The 18630-nt window shown below is 45.7% G+C and overlaps 1 protein-coding gene across 1 annotated transcript in view; it reads left to right on the top strand.

The window, feature by feature from the left end:
* The first annotated feature begins 3701 nt into the window (after window positions 1-3701).
* Window positions 3702-18630, top strand: part of LTB4R (leukotriene B4 receptor) — a 120662-nt gene continuing 105733 nt past the window's right edge. The window contains exon 1 of the mRNA XM_069238276.1: window positions 3702-4007. The gene's annotated coding sequence lies outside the window, so the exon portion shown is untranslated. The remainder of the gene's footprint in view (window positions 4008-18630) is intronic.

An 18630-nucleotide genomic window follows, 5' to 3' on the forward strand; every position in this document is an offset into this window, starting at 1 on the left:
TGAGGCCATAAGTGTAGGTAGGTCGTAATGTCAGCACTATTTATAGCAAACTGTTTGTGGTACTTTTTTTCTGTTTGGGGTCGCCAGTGAAAACCTGGCGATGTCGAACAGGAAAATATTGAAAAATGCCTCCCACACCTTGGGAGAAAATTCCAAGGGTGTCCGGGGCAATGATTGTTTTGTTTTTCTCAATCTGTGGTTTGTTTTTGGAAAACAAAAAAAGTGTTTGCTGAATAACTGGCTGAAACATGGTGGCCTCTCACCAAACTTTCAGTGCCTTCAGAAGAGCCGCCTTGGTGAAGGCTCCTCTGCACGCATGAAGATCTCCACAGGGCAGACAGAGATCTCTGGATATGGTGGGCGGTGGAACAGCCAGGGTGGTTATGATAGCCTGATACCATGATGGATGGCGAGCTGCTTACCACGCCGAAAATCGGGCCCTTGGTCTCTCCCCTATTCACCTTTTCTCCTCTTCTCCCTCTCTTTCTCTCTTTGTCGCATTGACTCCTGTTCCTATCACGTCTGACTCAGGGTTTCAAACGTTTCTTCTGTCTCATCTGTATGTCCCTAAATTTGGCATCCATCATGCGCCCAGACCTGCCCTTTTCTCCACCTCAATGCCTGGTCTGCTGTCGCTGGTGTACCATATCTCTATTCCTTTACACCTGGCTACCTCTTTGTCTCCTTTTCTTTATCCCCCACCTCGCTTGCTCCCTTTTCTCTCTCTTTCACACACCACAGACACGGGCATACACGCTCTCTCCACCGCCACCTCCACTCTCTTCTTCTCTTTTTCTATCCCTCTCTCTCGCTCTCCTCTGGCTTCTGCATCCTATCCAGCTCCACACACTGTGCTCAGTCTTATCACCTGGTCTTATTTCCTCCTTTAATACTTCTGCAATACAGTCATCTGCCCAATTGCTTTCCTACTCCTTCTCACTCGCCTTAATCTCCACCTTCAAGATCACTCCAGAAACTGCTCGTAGATCAGGAATCCCTGTAGCTTGAACAGGGCACATTTATCCCCCCCCCCCCTCCCTCAACGACCCCCACCTCACTAATAGCTTGTGACGACTGAGATGTATTGTATACATGGGTGGGTAAAGGCTCTTCACCCTCCCACACAACAGCATCCAATGTCCACTACTGTCCTGTTTACCATATTTGTCATTTTCGATTCTGAAACACTATGTTAGTGCTCCTGATAAATGAATACTCTTCCTCTCTGCAGTCCTTTATGAGTTCTCTCTTTTAAGCCTACATGCCTACCCCCTCTCTATTCCCAGGCTAGCTCTTTCTCCAGTTCTGCAATCTAAGTTCTGTAATGTTCTCTGTGTATCAGTCCATTCCCTTTGAACCCCCCTCCCCACCAACTCCCAGTCCTTTCTTAGTGTGTCTTGCTGCTTACCTTAGAGTTTGTGGAAATGGTCACCCGGAAGTGCTCCATTCTTTAGCAGTTGGACTGGAGAGGTTGTTAAAAGAGTGACTAGTGCATGATACCACAACTGGCCTCAAAACCCAAGCAGATATCATCACAAGAGGAATCTTCTGAAATGTCTGTCGTTATTAACTGTTTTTAGACAGGACTAGGCAAAGAGAACTGTGTTTATTTCTCTACACTACATGGCTCTTTAAGACTGGTGGTGTTTTTGGCACTGGAGAAAACGGACAAATAAACAAATAACGCTTGTGCACTTTGATAGGGCATCAGCACTATCCCTGTTGTGCAGGGGGTCCCCAAGCCTCTAAAGGAGACCCCATTCAGCCCAAGGTCAGAATATCTGAGATATGGGAGACTCAGGGGCCCCTCAGAACATTCTGCAGGGAGCCCCGCCACTTTGCGTTATGCCACTCACACCTACATGCTTACTTCTCTCTCCCTGCTTTCTGCGTGTCTCAGGCTACTGCCATTCCTCGTTTCCATTCCCAGCCTCAAAACGTATTCTCTCTCTCGCTTTCTCTCTCCTTCTTCTTCTCGAGCCATTAACGGAAACGGTTGCAAAGCAAGTACGCAGATCAGCGCCCCTGCACGCTGGCAGTCTGTGCACCGGCTCCCTGTGACAGCATTACGCACTGGCATTCCGGTGCACGGGACGTCTGGCTGCGCCTACGCAGCCCTGTCCAAAGGCAAACATTTACAGAAAAATCTTTCTATGCATGCACTGCACCAGTAGCAATCTGCACATTTCTGTACACTCTGAAAACAGCAGAAGGGCAGACAGGTATGTGCAGGAAGCCATGCACACTGACAGCTCTGCTCATGGCTGCAAGGCATACTGCCACCCCTGGGCACTGGAAGCCTTCAGCAGAGCTGTACATAAGAAGTTCTGCCTTCAAGCCATCATGAACACAGGCAGTGTCATGAGCTGGCAGATTTGGGCAAAGTCACCTTTGTACATTGGCGTTGTTGTGCAAGGACGTCTTTGTATACAATCATTCTTGTGCAAAGGCAGTCTTGTTCATAGGTATCTCTGTATAGGGGAAGCATTGTGCACTTATATCCATGTCCTAAGCAGTTTTACAGTCTTGTACGTTGCCATCTTTGTGTAAGCGCATCTTTGTGCAATTCAAGTACCAAGGCACTTCAAAGTCGGCATAGAAGTGTATTGGAGAGGAGACTATCATGGAAGCAGACAAAAGCTGAAACAAGGTAGGAGAAACTGGTTGTCAGTATGGGATGTAGAGGAAAATGGGGGTTTCAAGTGTAAATAGTAAATCAGTTGGAATTGGAGTGGTTTTATTGAAGTTAATGAGAAGCTTCAGAAGAAACTGGATGACAAATTGACAGCAGCAGGAGACAAAACACAGAGTAATGAGGTAACAAAGAAAATATTATGTCTGATAAGGAGACAGACTGAATGAAAATCCGGGGGCCTAAGAGTGAGTATAAATAGAAGCAGAAAGAAGCCACAGCTGTGTTTTGTGAGCCATGGTGAGATCAGCATCCACCTTCGCCATCAGAATCCGATCTACATTCTCAAGTACTGGACACAGCAAAAGAGGGCAAAAAGAGAAGTCCCAGGGCTATCCACGGCCACCAAGGGACTGATGAGACTACTCATATTTAAAGATTTTATTGCCAGGAAGTGATTAATAGTTTGAGATATTTTATCAATATCTGAACTTTTTGAAAGGGGTGGATTGCAAGGTGACAGGCATGTGAGTGACTTGTGGGAGTGGGCTGAGAAATGCCAAGCACTTGACATGGGTTGTTTTAGAGGGCAGGTGTTGAGGGACGATGCTTGGAGCGAAATCGCTGACTCGCGCTTTGCAAATTCCTCGAGTGAAGCACTAAACCTTTATTTTTGTAAGAACCTTCTCAATTATTTCCAGTATGTGCGCAGTTTACTTACCTGTTTCGCATAATAGTTCTCAACTATCCAAAAATGATGGGTGGCGCTATATGAAACTTGTAGCCATGAAAATAGATGTCGAAATATCATAAATAGGTAACTAAGCAATGTACTCTGAAACCTTGTACTGTGCGAATCTTGTTACCTCGTGCATAAAAAAGGGAGATGCCGACTTTTTACACACCTTCAATAATACTGCCTAACGTTATAGTGAACAGTACCAGCCTAGGCGCTGTTTAACAGACATTCTCAAATAAATCCATCGAGTTTACATCACCGACCAAATTATGACTGAACAGGCCCAAGGGGGTTAACTCGTGGGCTGCGGTAACACACTATTTCCGCAGCAGGTCCAGTCACCCACTGAGATACCTCGCTGGCACTGTCAGTGCCAATCTTGCCCAGCATCCCTTCCCTGCCAGGCCCTAAGGTGCCAGCAGAAGAGCCGCACCTGGAGCGCTGCCGGGGCTGACACACCCTGCGCCAGAGATGTGGCAAGCCTATCGTGAGTGACTTCCTCAAAGCACTTATCAGAACATAAACCAGAAGCAAGCGGCAGAGAGCGCGAGCTAGCAGAAGACTACCATCGGTGCGCGAGGGAGCCGCCCGCAGGACGACGCGAGTTCATCTTTCACGCGCAAGGAGGGCAGCGAGGTAAGTCTGGGGTCAGAGACCTGCACGTGCTCGTTTCTGTAGCCCTGGGTCCAGTGCACATCGTCGAACTGCTTCGAGGCACTGGCCCAATCTTCGCTCGGAGAACACTCATAAATTGATGATGGCACGTCACTTGGAGTGTGCATGTTTATGCGCAACATTGAATAGGTAACCTAGCGTGGCTTGGGTTCAGGTTTGGAAATTAGAGCCCCAGGCATGGGTTAGAAAGGTGACTGACAGAGAGACGTGGGAGAGTCCCTTTGGTCAGTTGTAAAGCATCCTAGAAATCGCGGGCGAGGCAGTTTAGTGTCCAGTTCTGGTGGCCTCCTCTTGCGCTTAATTATGGATGCCTATTCTGCATGTCCAGGGCCACTGGAATTATGCGGCAGGGAAGGCCATATTATGTGGCAGGGGTTAGTAAATTATGGGGCAGGAAAAGGGATATCGTGTGGAATAAGAGCGGCATATTTAGTAAAAGTATTACTTCATTATCATTTTTAGGGTTGAGCCTGCGAGAGCATGTGCTAGAGCATGTGTCTCACATGCAAGACTGTTGTGTACAGTAAGGGGTTTAGAGCCCGCTTGTGGCTCACAATTTGTTGGTTTGCATGGCACTCTTCTTTACAGCCTCCTAATTAGTCAAGGCTCGTCTGGCATCATTTCCGGTCCTCGATGTGGAGCAGGGAGGAAGCACTGATTGATTAAACTTAATTAGTGCCCATTCCCTGTTTTGTGTTTTTTAACTTCTAGTGCCCTGCAAACAGAAGGCTTGTGACTGGCAAAAACGTGCCCAGCAGGGCTGTTGGACTTTTGCTTATGCAGGGTCATCCCCAGTCTTTTTGCCTCCTGCCTCCTATTTTTTTTCTGACCTGTTGCTGTTGGCTTTTCAACTCTGAGCACTTTACCACTGCTAACCAGTGCTAAAGTGCATATGCTCTCTGTGTAAATTGTATGTAATTGGTTTATCCATAATTGGCATATTTGATTTACTAGTAAGTCCCTAGTAAGAAGCACTAGAGGTGCCAGGGCCTGTAAATCAAATGCTACTAGTGGGCCTGCAGCACTGGTTGTGCCACCCACATAAATAGCTCTGTAATCATGTCTCAGACCTGCCACTGCAGTGTCTGTGTGTGTATTTTTACACTGTAAATTCGACTTGGCAAGTGTACCCACTTGCCAGGCCTAAACCTTCCCTTTTCTCACATGTAAGGCACCCCTAAGGTAGGCCATAGGTAGCCCCAAGGGCAGGGTGCTGTGTATGGATAAGGTAGGACATATAGTAATGTGATTTATATGTCCTGACAGTGAAATACTGCCAACTTCGGTTTTCACTGTTGCAAGGCCTGTCTCTCTCATAGGATGATATGGGGGCTACCTTTAAATATGATTAAAGTGTAGATTCCCCTAGAGAGTAGATGGACATGTGGAGTTTGGGGTCCCTGAACTCACAATTTAAAAATACATCTTTAGTAAAGTTGATTTTGAGATTGTGCGTTTGAAAATGCCACTTTTAGAAAGTGAGCATTTTCTTGCTTAAACCATTCTGTGACTCTGCCTTGTTTGTGGATTTCCTATCTGGGTCAGTTTGACTGTTGGGTTGTTTTTCACCTCACGCTAGACAGTGACACAAAGGGAGCTGGGGTGTAACCTGCTTTTCCTGATTAGCCATCTCTGCTAGGAGGGAGGGGTGGAGTGGTCACTCTCATCTGAAAGGACTGTGTCTGCCTCTGACAATGCAGACTCCAACCCCCTGGTGTGTGTCTGAGGCCTTGCCTGGGCAAGGCAGAATTTCACAAGTAGGTGTGAGTCCCCTTTGAAGAAAGGTGACTTCAAAGACTAAAATGGGTATAAGAAGGGCACCCAAATCTACAGACTTTAGAAACACTTCTGGAACCAAGAGGAACCTCTGCCTGGAGAAGAGCTGATAGCTGAGGAAGAAGTGCTGCCCTGCCTGTGACTGTGCTTTGTGGAGTTTTCCTGCAGTGCTGCTTCTGCCAGAGCCTTCCATCTTGTGAAGACATCTCCAAGGGCTTGATTTAGAGCTTGCCTCCTGTTGTTTGAAGTCTCAGGGACAGCAAAGACATCTCTCTGCCAGCACCTAGAGTCTCTGGAGAGACTCCTGCTCTGACAAGTGGTGCCCTATCCAGTCCCTGGGCCCTTGAAAGGAAAGCTGGTGGAAATCCAAGGAAATCGACTTTGGACGACTCCGGACCGACGCCGCTGCTGAATCCGGTAACGCGCCTGCATCCAACGGCGTGACCCTCGCTGGAACGCGATGCTCTTCGCAGGCCCGACGCCGCTGCAGCCCCGCTGAAGTCCGCGACTCTGTGGAAGTCATCGCACCACGTTGTGACCGACGCCGCTCGAAGTGCACGGATTCAACGTTTCGCACAGACGCCGCGATCCCCGACTTCGCGCATTGGCTTGTTTTCACTCTTCACCAAAAGTACTGTACTTGGGGGTCTACACGGTCCGTGTCCAGCGCCGCTGGTGTCGGCTTGTTGGGAACGACTCCGTCACGACGCCGTGTTAACATCTCATCGAAGCATTTTTGTTTCTAAGCACTATTTTTGAGTTTAATCTTTAAAAATTCATAACTTGACTTGTGTATTTCAGATTTTAGTTGTTTTGGTCTTGTTTTGTTTAGATAAATATTTCCTATTTTTCTAAACTGGTGTTGTGTCATTTTATAGTGTTTTCATTGAGTTACTGTGTGTGTTGGTACAAATAATTTACACCTAGCACTCTGAGGTTAAGCCTACTGCTCTGCCAAGCCACCAAGGGGGTAAGCAGGGGTTAGCTGAGGGTGATTCTCATTTACCCTGACTAGAGTGAGGGTCCTTGTTTAAACAGGGGGTAACCTGACTGTCAACCAAAGACCCCATTTCTAACAAGGGCTAACACAATTCCAAAGTTTTATTTGTTAGAGTCAACTTTCTTTTATTTTGCTAAGTTGTCTTTTCACACTTCCAACTCATGTTTTCTTTTGTTTGGTGAGTGCTTGTCTCAAAAGATGGCAATTAACTTGTTCCAAATTTTGCAAAGCTACAGTGTTTCTTTATTATGTGTAATCTCTGAAATGATGAATTAACACATAATTGTGCAGTACACCCCAATCCACCCCACTCCAATCCACCCCAATCCATCCCACCCCAACCTAATCTGCCCCTCTCCAATTCATCCCACTCTAATAAAAAACAATCTGCACCAATTCAAAACAATCTGCCCCACTCGAATTCAAAACAATCTGCTCCACGCCAATCCAAAACAAAATGCCCGACTCCAATCCAAAACAATCTGCTCCACTCCAATCAGCCCCAATCCAAAACAATCTGGTCCACTGCAATCTGCTGCACTGCAATGCAAAACAATCAGCCCCACTCCAATCCAAAACATTCTGCCCCACTCCAATGCAAAACAATCTGCCCACTTCAATCCAAAACAACCTGTCCCACTGCAATCCATTTCAATCTGCCCCACTCCAATCTGCCCTTCTTTAATACAAAACAACCTGCTGCACTCCAACCTGTCCCACTACAATCACAAACAACCCACTGCAATCCAAAACAATCTGCCCCTCTCCAATCCAATCCACCTCACTTTACCCCAATCAAACCCACTCCATCCCAATTCACTCCACTCCAATCCACCCCACTACAGATCAGTCAAACCAAATCCAGCCTAGTCCAATCTACCCCACTCCAATCTAATACCCTGACCCCAATCCACCATGTCCCACTACAATCACAAACAACCCACAGCAATCCAAAACAATCTGCCCCTCTCCAATCCAATCACCTCACTTTACCCCAATCAAACCCACTCCATCCCAATTCACTCCACTACAATCCACCCCACTACAAATCAGTCAAACCGAATCCAGCCTAGTCCAATCTACCCCACTCCAATCTAATACCCTGACCTCAATCCACCATACCCCAATCCACTCCAGCCCAATCCACCCCAATCCAGTGCAATCCACCCTTCTCCAATCCAACTCACCCTACTCCAATCCAACCCACTCCACTCCAATAATCCCAACCACTCTAGTCATCCCACTCCACTCCAACCACCCCATTCCAATCCTACCCACCCCATTCCAATCCAATCCCCCACTTCAATCAAGTTCATTGCTACCCAATCCACCTTACTCCAATACAATCCACTTTTATCCACCCCACTCAGTCCAGTCCACATTAAATCACCTTAATCCAGTCGAGTCCACCCGCTCCAAACCACCTTAATCCACCCCACTTCAATCCAGTATACCCCTGTTCAATCAATCTGCCCTACCCCAATCCAAGCCAATCCACCCACACCAATCCAATCTACACCACTCCAATTCAATCCACCCTCCTCCAATCCAATCCACCTCACTCCAGTCCAATCCACCACAATCCATTCCACTCCAATCCACCCCAACCCAAGCCAATCCACCCCAATCCAGTCCACCAACTCAGTCCAAACCACCCCACCACACCCTAATCCACCCCACTCAATCCATTCCACCCCACTTAATCCAATCTACCTCACTCCACTCCACCCCAATCCGATACACCCCAATCCGATACACCCCACTCCAGTCCATCCCACTCCAATCTATCTAACTCATGTCCACCCCACTGCAGTCCAATTCACCCCACGCCAATCCAATTCACCTCACCTCAATACAATCTACCCCTGTCCAGTGCATCCCAGTCCAGTCCAATCCACCTACTCCAGTGCATCTCACTCAGTCCACCTCACCCCATTTCAATCCACTCCACCCCTCCCCACCCCACTCCACTCCACCCCACTCCAATCCAATGCACCCCACTCTACCCCAGTCCATGCCACCCCATCACAGTTCAGTCCACCGCACTCCAATCCAATCCAAACAGCCTACCCCACTCTAATCCACCCCACTCCAGTACAATCCACTCCACTCCAATTCACTGCTACAATCCACCCCAGCCCAATCAAATCCACCCCAGTCCATCCCAGTTCAGTCCACCCCATCCCACCCCACTCCAATTCAAGCCATCCACCTCACCACAATCCAATCCACCAAACCCAACCCAACCCACTCCAATCCAATCCACCTCAACCTGCTCCAATCCATTCCACTCAACCCAACCACAATTCAATCCAATCCACACAACCCAAACCCACTCCATTCCAATCCAGCTCACCGTGCTCCAATCCAATCCACTCATCTCCAATCCAGGCCACCCTACTCCGATCCACCCACTCACCCGAATCCACCACATTCTACTCCAGTCCACCCACTCTATCACAATCCAATCTACCCCACCCTATCCCAGTTCAGTCTGGCCCACCCCAGTCCATCCAGCCCACCCCAGTCCAGCCCACCCCACCCCACCCCAGTCCAATCCACCCACTCCAATGCAATCCACTCACTCCAATGCATTCCACCCCACTCCAGTCCAATCTAATCCACCCACTCAAATCCAATCTAATCTGCCCCACTCAGTCTAATCCACCCCACTCCAGTCCAATCGAATCCACACCATTCCAGTCTAATCTAATCCACCCCACCCTCATACATTCCATCCTACCCACCCCTATCACTCCAGTCCAAACCACCCACCCAATCCAATCTAATCCACCCCACTCGAACCCACCTCACCCCATTTCAATCCACCCCACACCAATTCACCCCACTCCACTCAAGCCACCCTACTCTAACCTAATCCAGTCTACCCCATTCTAAACCTATCCAATCAAATTCACCCCACTACCTCAATCCACTCCAACCCACTCCATCCCATTCCACCCCACTCTATGACACTCTAATCCTCCTACTCCACTCTATGACATTCAAACAAATCCACACTGCAACACTTGACTCCCACACTCCACTCTGACACTCCACGCCACTAACTTTCAGCCATGCTGCACAGGAGCTACAATAGTGTAACACATGGCAAAACACATTGCCAAATGCTCTTGTATAGGCGAGACCTATGCTTTGCCAATGCTTGTTACAACTGTTAACTCCGTCTGGACATTGGTTGTAACTCATTATCACCAGTTTAACACCAAAATATAGCAATAAGCAACAGAAAAGTGATCAGTCAACCTTTGCGAAGGGCCTCCCAGTGTGCAACAATTAGCGTCCCTGTGTTTTTAGTGACTTTTGAACTGTTTGAACCAGAAACAAATGTTCTCATAAAATCTGCAGATTATTCAGCAGATGGTGGGTTATGTGGCAAATGTGGAGAATCCATAAGTATGCAAGAAATGTAGCAGCCACACAATCACATAATTCCAGTGGCCCTGTATGTCACGCCAACTGCTATGCATCCATTTCTTGCAGTGATGCCTGTAGTATGGGATCTAAAATCTAAAGGATATCTGTAGGGCTAAAACCAGTTCTGGATGATTCATCTGATGTGTGTACAGCTCGATTTCCAGTCCTGCAGCACAGAAAATGGAGAATTGTTACAAGTTTTTGAGAACACCTCTGGGGTAATGTGTTGGGTTCTACAGTCTATACCATGAGTACTGTATTGTATTGCAACATTTATATAGCACTTACTACCTCTATGTGTGGGTCTGAAGTAGTAGCCGATATGGGTAGTGTGCTACATGGAGGATGTGTGGTTGGATGTGTATTGTCTTTGTTTTGAACTTATGTGGGACGTGTTTACATGTCGTGAGTGATGACTACCAAGGTGAAGTTATTGTATTAGGGGGTGCAGTGCTTAATGTGATGGAGGAAGAAGTCTGATAGAAAAGCACTAAGTTTATGGTGTTCACTAAACTGGCACCTTTGAATAAATCTACAGGTCCTTTCATGCTGTTTCTAATGATCACAGTCCACTTAACTGGTTACTACATTGGAATGTCCATTCTGAGATATTTTGTTTGAAGTTCATGGTCCTGAGCAGGCATAGGTTTGAGGGTGAAGTGGAGACATCTGCTTGGATTAAATTTGGTAATGTCACATATCAGACTGTCATTGCAAGATGTCTAGAAGTGTGGCTTTTTGGGACCTGCAGTGATGGACTTATTTAAAGTCCTCTGTGATATTTCTGTTCAGTTATTCCTGACTCTTCAGTTGGTGTTGAGTGTTTTATTGCTGTGGACTGATACAGGACTGGGAGATGGACATGACCTGTAGCAGTTTCATTTTATAGAGGGTGAGTGTAAAGCAGTGTTAGGAAATTATTATGCTGCCTGTATGACCTACAATCAACTGCCCAACTGCTAAGTGTTATGGTATTAGTATTAGTGTGGACCAGGAGGGTCATACATTGTATTGTAATTGCATTTAAATAGTACTTACTACCCCTGATGAGGGGTTAAAGCTCTTTACCCTGGGCACCAAAGGTTGGTTGGGCTTTTTGTTGTTTATTGGGATTAGGCTTGTCCTCTTAAGGAAAGCATTCCAAGCATGCATGCTAGTTTTTATATGGAAGATTAAAGTAATAGTAGTAAGATGTAATCTTTAGTGGGAGCGGGTTGTGAATTCATTAGTTGGCTGGCGCAATTAATAGATGTGCTACAGGAGATTAGGTATTGCTAGGTTGCATGGGTATGATCCTTCAAGGAGAGCTTGCGATTTTTAGATGAGGTGTGAGCAAATTGCAGAAATTCAATAATATGGGATTAAGGCAAACATGATTTATAATAGGCAATGCTCAGAGAGAGGTGGAGCATTCAGAGGATGGAAAATAAGGGGAGATTAATTCGTACAAAACGAGAAGCAACAATCATATGTACTAAATCAAAGTCAGTTTTCATTGGAATACAGAGGAGGCTTTTATTTTTAAATTTCATGTAATGTTAGGATGTAAATTGTTAACAAGAAAAATTATTGCCCCGTGAGTTAGTACTATATTAGGCTCTTTTGATAAGCACTAGAATCAGGTGAAAAGCTGATGCCCCTGGAAGGCTACTGCTAGACCACTGTTTTAGCATGAACAGCTAATGTGTTGAAGGGCTTAAAGTATGCATAGGGAAACATTGAGAGGTATACACTGTGCTCAAAGGCTGCAATAAACTCATGATCAACAAAAAAGAGTATAATGTATAAATAATTAAAAAATTGAAAAAGAGATTATGTGGATGTCTTTTGATATTTACCCTTACACTTTGCTCACATTATTGATTACAAAAGCAAAATGAGCTCCATTTTGGTTGCCCCTGGTTGTGGCAAGACACAAGATGGGGATGAGGGGTGAGTATGAGTTTTGCCTGTATTCCTGTCCCTGGAAGGTGGAGATACAGACAATGAAATGAGCAATATGTACACAGGGCTGCCTTTAGCAAGTATGCAAAACTTATAACCATGGGGATGATGATTAGTTTTTCTTTAGCTCTGCTACTTAGTAGATGGTAGGGGCAAAGGAAGAGGCTGTGGTTTCTGTTGTTTAAGATGAGGAAGTTTTTAGGACAGGCCTACCCTTTGAGTGTCCCTAATTCCTGATTCAGAAGGGTTAATTAAAGCCAGGTGCAGAGATCTCACACTTCATTGTGCTCATGTTATGGGTGCTCCTTTCTTGAGCCAGTGCTACTGGCTGTAAGAAGTATCACTTTACACAAAGGCAGAGAGCCTGAGTAGGACACTTGAAAAGTACTAAAACAAACTGGTTCTTCAGCATGAGACAGCCATAGACTGTTGGAAAACCACCATATTTCCTACTGTGGTAAAAGCCTAAAATTGTGGGGACTTTTGCTTTAAAATGTCTGGCTTTTTGTTTTTGGCTGTTATTGTTTTTTGTTCTGCACTTTCAGAATTTCTGATTTGGTAAATCAGAAATATATTCTGCACTCACTAGGTGTTAGTTATAACATCCTGGGACTTTTGACTTGAAATGTTTGAAGTGATTTCAAATCCAGTTGCTTCTGTTACAGTCTCTAGGTATGTATTTAAGAACCTTGGGGCCTCATTTACAAGGCCTTAGCGGCACATTGCACAACCGGAGCATCATTTTTTGTTATGCTCCGGTGGTGCAGTGCACCAGCCCATTTTTACATGGTCACACAATGCCACCTTGCATGGCTTTTCATTGTCCTGTAAATATGGATCCTTTTCACACATAAAACTGCATGAAAGTAGCATTCCATGGGTGTTGCTTGGGGTGTCCTGCAAGTCTGGGAATGCATCAGATTACTGTGCCAGCTCAGGGGTGGTGCAACACCTCTTGTGATTATTGTTGTGCAGGAAGGTGTCTATTTCTGCACAAAAACAATCATCCTCACAATGCAGGCACCCTTGCGCTGTGGTGCAAGGGTGACTGCATTGGCGCATGGCAGCAATTTGTGCACCAGCACAGGGGGAGAGGACATAAATGCGCTGTATCTTGTAGATATGGCGCATTTCTGCCCTTTCCCGGTGGTGCAGTGCAGCGCAGCAAGCCACTTGCTGTGCCGCCCTGCACCACGGGCCTTGTAAATGAGGCTGTTAATGCCTTGATGACTGAGATGAAATCTCATGGCTCTATGTTTAAAATATATAGACTCAAGAATTTTGGGTGTGATATCTTTGAGTTCCGTATTCAGAAACCCACTGTGTTTGGAACTGAATCTCCAGGTATTTATTTTGAATGTCAGTTCTTTTAATTTAAGATTGTTCTTTTTTTGTTTTACTACTTTTGAACAGTTTTTATTTGTTTCACATAACAAAACCATAAAAAAAAAAAATTGAAAACTATTACGTCATTTAATTGCTTTATGACAATGTGTTCACTAATTTGAGAATTATATATATTATATATCTTAAACCTTTTTAATAGAACACTTCTCTGTGGCTTCAAGCAGTACAGCAACTCGAATATCCCCTTCTTGGTATCTGTAAAGAGGCATAGCCATCAGTAGCTGGAATATAGTTTCTTGCTTGATATGAAAAAGCAGCAAGCTGGGAACCCCTGTGTAGCCTGACTATGTGCCAGTAATGTCTAGCAATAGTAACCAGCCCAGGTTTAACAATCTCAAAACCTCTTTCCGTCAGGAAATGTTCATATGATCCCGAATTCCCATCCAAAGGTAGTGTCAATGTCGGTAGAAGAAAAGCATCTAATCATCATAGTCACAGCTGACTCTCAAACTCATTTCTCTAAGTTCAGCCTTTAAGAATTTGTAAACTTCAATGTGTTTTCAAGTTGTGTTTTTGTTAAGCTTTTTCAAGAACAGACGTGTTGGGAAATGTTTCAGGTCGTCTAGAGATGATATTACCTGTAGAGTCAGTACACATCAAAGATAAGACTCGGGACAAAAAGTGGTCATCATCCTTTTAAATCTCACTCAAAGATGCACGTCTACCCACGTATCTAAAATGGAATGAGCAAGGACTTGGATGCTGGAGGAAATACTATTGTTTTCAACTTTTGCAAAGGTCTGAGGAAAACTTTCCAGTTTCACTTACTTTGCAAACGTCTTCGCACCCGGACATCCACAAGAAGCCATAACAATTTATGTTGTGTTCATCTTTGATTAACACTAAAAATGTTTCTGCAGAGACACACTTTACTGTTAACCCGTTCACCAGGGCTGTGGAAATACTGATGTAGTATTTCTGCACTCACAATTATAATAACGAAGTTAGTGTTAATTCTGGAATGCAGGATTTCCGTGGTACACCAAGTATTCCCAGGCACCAGTCCGAAATTGGGAATTATCGAAGGATTTGGGAATATCACATCCGATTTCCATGTTAACTCGGAACATTTTTGCCCCATTTTTACTTTTAGATTTCATTAACATTTAGCTGTGGAGTAAAGATGCGAATTATTAATTTGGAAATCTGTGCAAACCAAAGTAACCTTGACGCCACTGGCGAGATACATTTTTTGTTTTTCCCTTTATTTGTACAAACAGTAGCCAAGCGTGTCTGGCTCTTAAAAGCACCTACATCGAGCTCAAAAGACATACCTGTGTATTATCATCACAAGCCAGTAGTACTCGCCACATGCAATGGGTACCCTGACAGAAGTAAAGGAATGACACCATAAACGCTGGGCAACAGACCTAATGCCACAGCATCAATACTTCAAATAACATATCTTCCTTTTAATTCCAAGAAGGCCTATATTTTGCAGAAAAAATGCCACCATATGACATGGTTACCATTAAGGGTCGTATAAAAACCACGGAAGTCACCGTGCATCTCCAAAACACAGTCAGTAGTGCAGCCAGCCAATCAACTGTCTCAGTAATTGCAAAACTTCACGTCTGCCAGGCCCACTAAACCCCCAATCAGTCATCAAGTACAGTGCCATCAACTATTTGTTCACTGGGAAGGTAAATACAGTCAGAGCTCATATCGATAACACCAGACAGCCAGTCACCTTCCTTCCATTTCCTGCCACTGGAGTGGAGTTCACTTCCATGAGAAGTCATTGACCGCTTCTGGCACTGAATTCACCAACATCCTTAACTCTCTCACATCCACCACTATAGAAATGGCATTATATCACACTTCACGTAGTTGATACACGATTACCCCACGTTGGGTGAATGTATGTCAGAACAATGCATGCTAAAACAACGCATGCCTGAACAACGAGGTCAGAACAACGACCGCATTGTTACCACTAATGCCTTTACCACGAATGCCTTAACAACGATTTTTCGTTGTAAAGGCATTCCTGGTAAAGGCATTAATGATCGGCATGCATGGTTCCCGCATGCGTCCCCCCTTGCCCCCACCCCCACCCCCAAAAATTACCGCAATCCCCCACCCACTTCCCTAAAACCACACCAACACCCCACCCTTGCCCCCAAAACTACCCCAACCCCCACCTCATCCCTAAAATTACAGCAACCCCCACCCTGCCCCTAAAACCTAAAACCACCCCCATCCCCCACCCCGCCCCTAAAACAACCCCATCCCCCACCCCATCCCTAAAACCTAAGCTACCCCAAAATCTAAAACCACCGCCCCTAAAACTACCCAGAGCCCCCCACCCCGCCCCTAAGACCTAAATCTCACCTAACCCCCCACCCCACCCCTAAAATTACCCGACCCCCCCACCCACCCCTAAAACCTAAAACCACCCAACCCCCACCCCTAAAACAGCCCCAACCCCCCCACCCCATCCCTAAAACCTAAACTACCCCAACCCTCACCCCTAAAACCTAAAACCACCCCAACACCCCCACCCCTAAAACTATCCTGAGCCCCCACCCCGCCCCTAAAACCTAAAACCCCCCCAGCCCCCACCCCCCTCAAAATTACCCACCCCCAACCCACCCCTAAAACCACCCCAACCCCCACCCCATCCCTAAAACCTAAACTACTCCAATCCCCACCCCTAAAACCTAAAACCACCCCAACACCCCTGCCCCAAAACTACCCTGTGCCCTCCATCCCGCCCCTAAAACCTAAACCCCCCAGCCCCCTGCCCCGCCCCTAAAATTACCCGACCCTCAACCCACCCCAAAAACCTAAAACCACCCCAACCCCCACCTCTAAAATTACTGCATCCCCTCACCCAACCCCTAAAACCACCCCAACCCCCACAATTAAAAACCACCCCAATCCCCCACCCCTAAAAACCGAAACCACCCTGACCCCCCAGAACTAAAAATCCCCCAACCCCACACCCCGCCCCTAAAACTAAAAATATCCCGACCCCCCCAGCCCCTAAAACTTCCCCACTTACCTGATCGCGTCGTCCTCCTCAGCCGACTCCCTTCTTTTGTGCCTTAACCACACATGTGCGTGGGTCAGCACATGCGTGGTTAAGGCACCACACAGCAAAGTCGTGGTTAACGAAAGCGTTGTTCCGCTTTCGTTGTCCACGACTTCGTTGTTACGGAGTCGTGGTTAAGGCCGCTTCCCATGTCTGTTGTTTGAGTCACATGTGATTTTACTTTTTTTTTCGCAAAATGCGTCCTCATGTCTAAAATGGACGAGGTTGCATTTCATGCTAAAAAACTGTGCAAAATGTCTGATCAGCCCTTTGCGTAACAACATGTGCTTTTTCTAATTTTTGGGACTTGCTGTGTATTTTCCGCAAAATAAATTACACAAATTTTACCCAGGCCTAAGCCAATACCTGAAAAGTTAATTTGGCTTCACCAACACAGTCCTGCATTGTTTAAGAAAATCAAGAGATCACGTACATGCTGGAAGAAGAGTCACAATGTTCGTACCTAGTTAACTTCAGAACAACAATCCGTGCCTAAGTCTTAGCTCACCTCGATGGAGGTAAATGCTCTGCTCTGTATTTTCCCAGGAACCTCACTGTTTCCCCTAAAAGGCATCCTGCACACTGCAGCAGGTCTCATCAAAAGCCAAAAGAAGTTCGACCACATCACATCATCACTGAAGGAGCAACACTGCTGGTCTTTAAAAACATACTCTTGCAAACCTGGCTCAGAAAATAACCACTTCACGTGGACAGCGCCACACCTGGAGCCGGGACATCTCTAGAGTGGAAACTACAAAGCAAAAAATATATTTAAAAAATAAAGCAGGATTTTTCCATCCATGATCAGCAACAACTTCACCATCAACATCAGAACTGACCCTGACCCTCTTGAAATCTAAAAAAGAACCGATGACACATCTGACTGGAGAACACTACCTGTAAACACAATAGGAACTTAATAACCCCAATATTGTCCATAATCGTAAGCAATCATGAATCACATTCTGAACCTACCACCACATGTTCAGTTGATCTTCAGTTAGGTTTGCATTTTGTAAACACCATTACATATATACGTGCCTGTGCCACGGATACTGAAACATGTCGAGGCACATTGTACACCAGGTTTGAATGCAGTTATGTCAGTGATGACCTATGCTATGTCTAAGATGAGTATCATTATGTAAGGGATGGCCACTATGGTTCCCAGGGTGATTACTTTACGTCAGGGCTGCCATTATGTCGGAAGTAACCATCATATTGGCTAGAGATGGCACCATAGACCAAGGTTGCTAACAGTATGCTTTGGCCACCTATATTCCTGTTGTGTCCTACAATATGCCAAGGATTCACACTATGTGTAAGGGCCACTTTCAAGTGATGGGTGGCATCACAATGGCCATAATGTTCTATGGTCAATTACAATATGCCAGAACCTTAATGTCCATGGTAATCAACATGCAACCAGAGATGGCCTCCATAACACTATGAGGCACTGTATGCTCTGGATTTCCAGAATTCGATAAGGTCACTAATATTTTCCCAAACGCCAAGGAGACCCTACACATCCTTCACTGGAAACAGACACACATCACACAAACATGCACACATACATTCACACTCTTCTATGCTCAAACGCACACACACAAACGGTAAACCTCTCCACTTACTTGCATATTGGCAGTGTTGATAGCACTGCGTGCCATTGGGATCCTGGTAAGTGGAGAAAGTAGGAATGAGGAGTAAGGATACTGTCGCTTTTTCACCAAAGCCAAGTAACATTATACTAGGGCTCCATGGTGCTCAGGAAGGTTTTTTGCTACCTAAAGTTAAAATATATGCAGAAGTAGCTGCTGTTTTTAGGGTCAAGCCTGCCTTGCATGTGCTCGTGCATGCGTATCGCAGCAAGATGCTTTAGTTATTAGAAAAAAGCTCGGAGCCCTGTCGACGTCACGTCAGTGTTTTTCATTGGTTCGTGGGCTTGCCAAGTAAAATCTGCTTGCTTTCATTAGTCGAAGGCA

The sequence above is a fragment of the Pleurodeles waltl genome, chromosome 6 (assembly GCF_031143425.1).
Source record: "Pleurodeles waltl isolate 20211129_DDA chromosome 6, aPleWal1.hap1.20221129, whole genome shotgun sequence".
In the NCBI taxonomy this organism is placed as follows: domain Eukaryota; kingdom Metazoa; phylum Chordata; class Amphibia; order Caudata; family Salamandridae; genus Pleurodeles; species Pleurodeles waltl.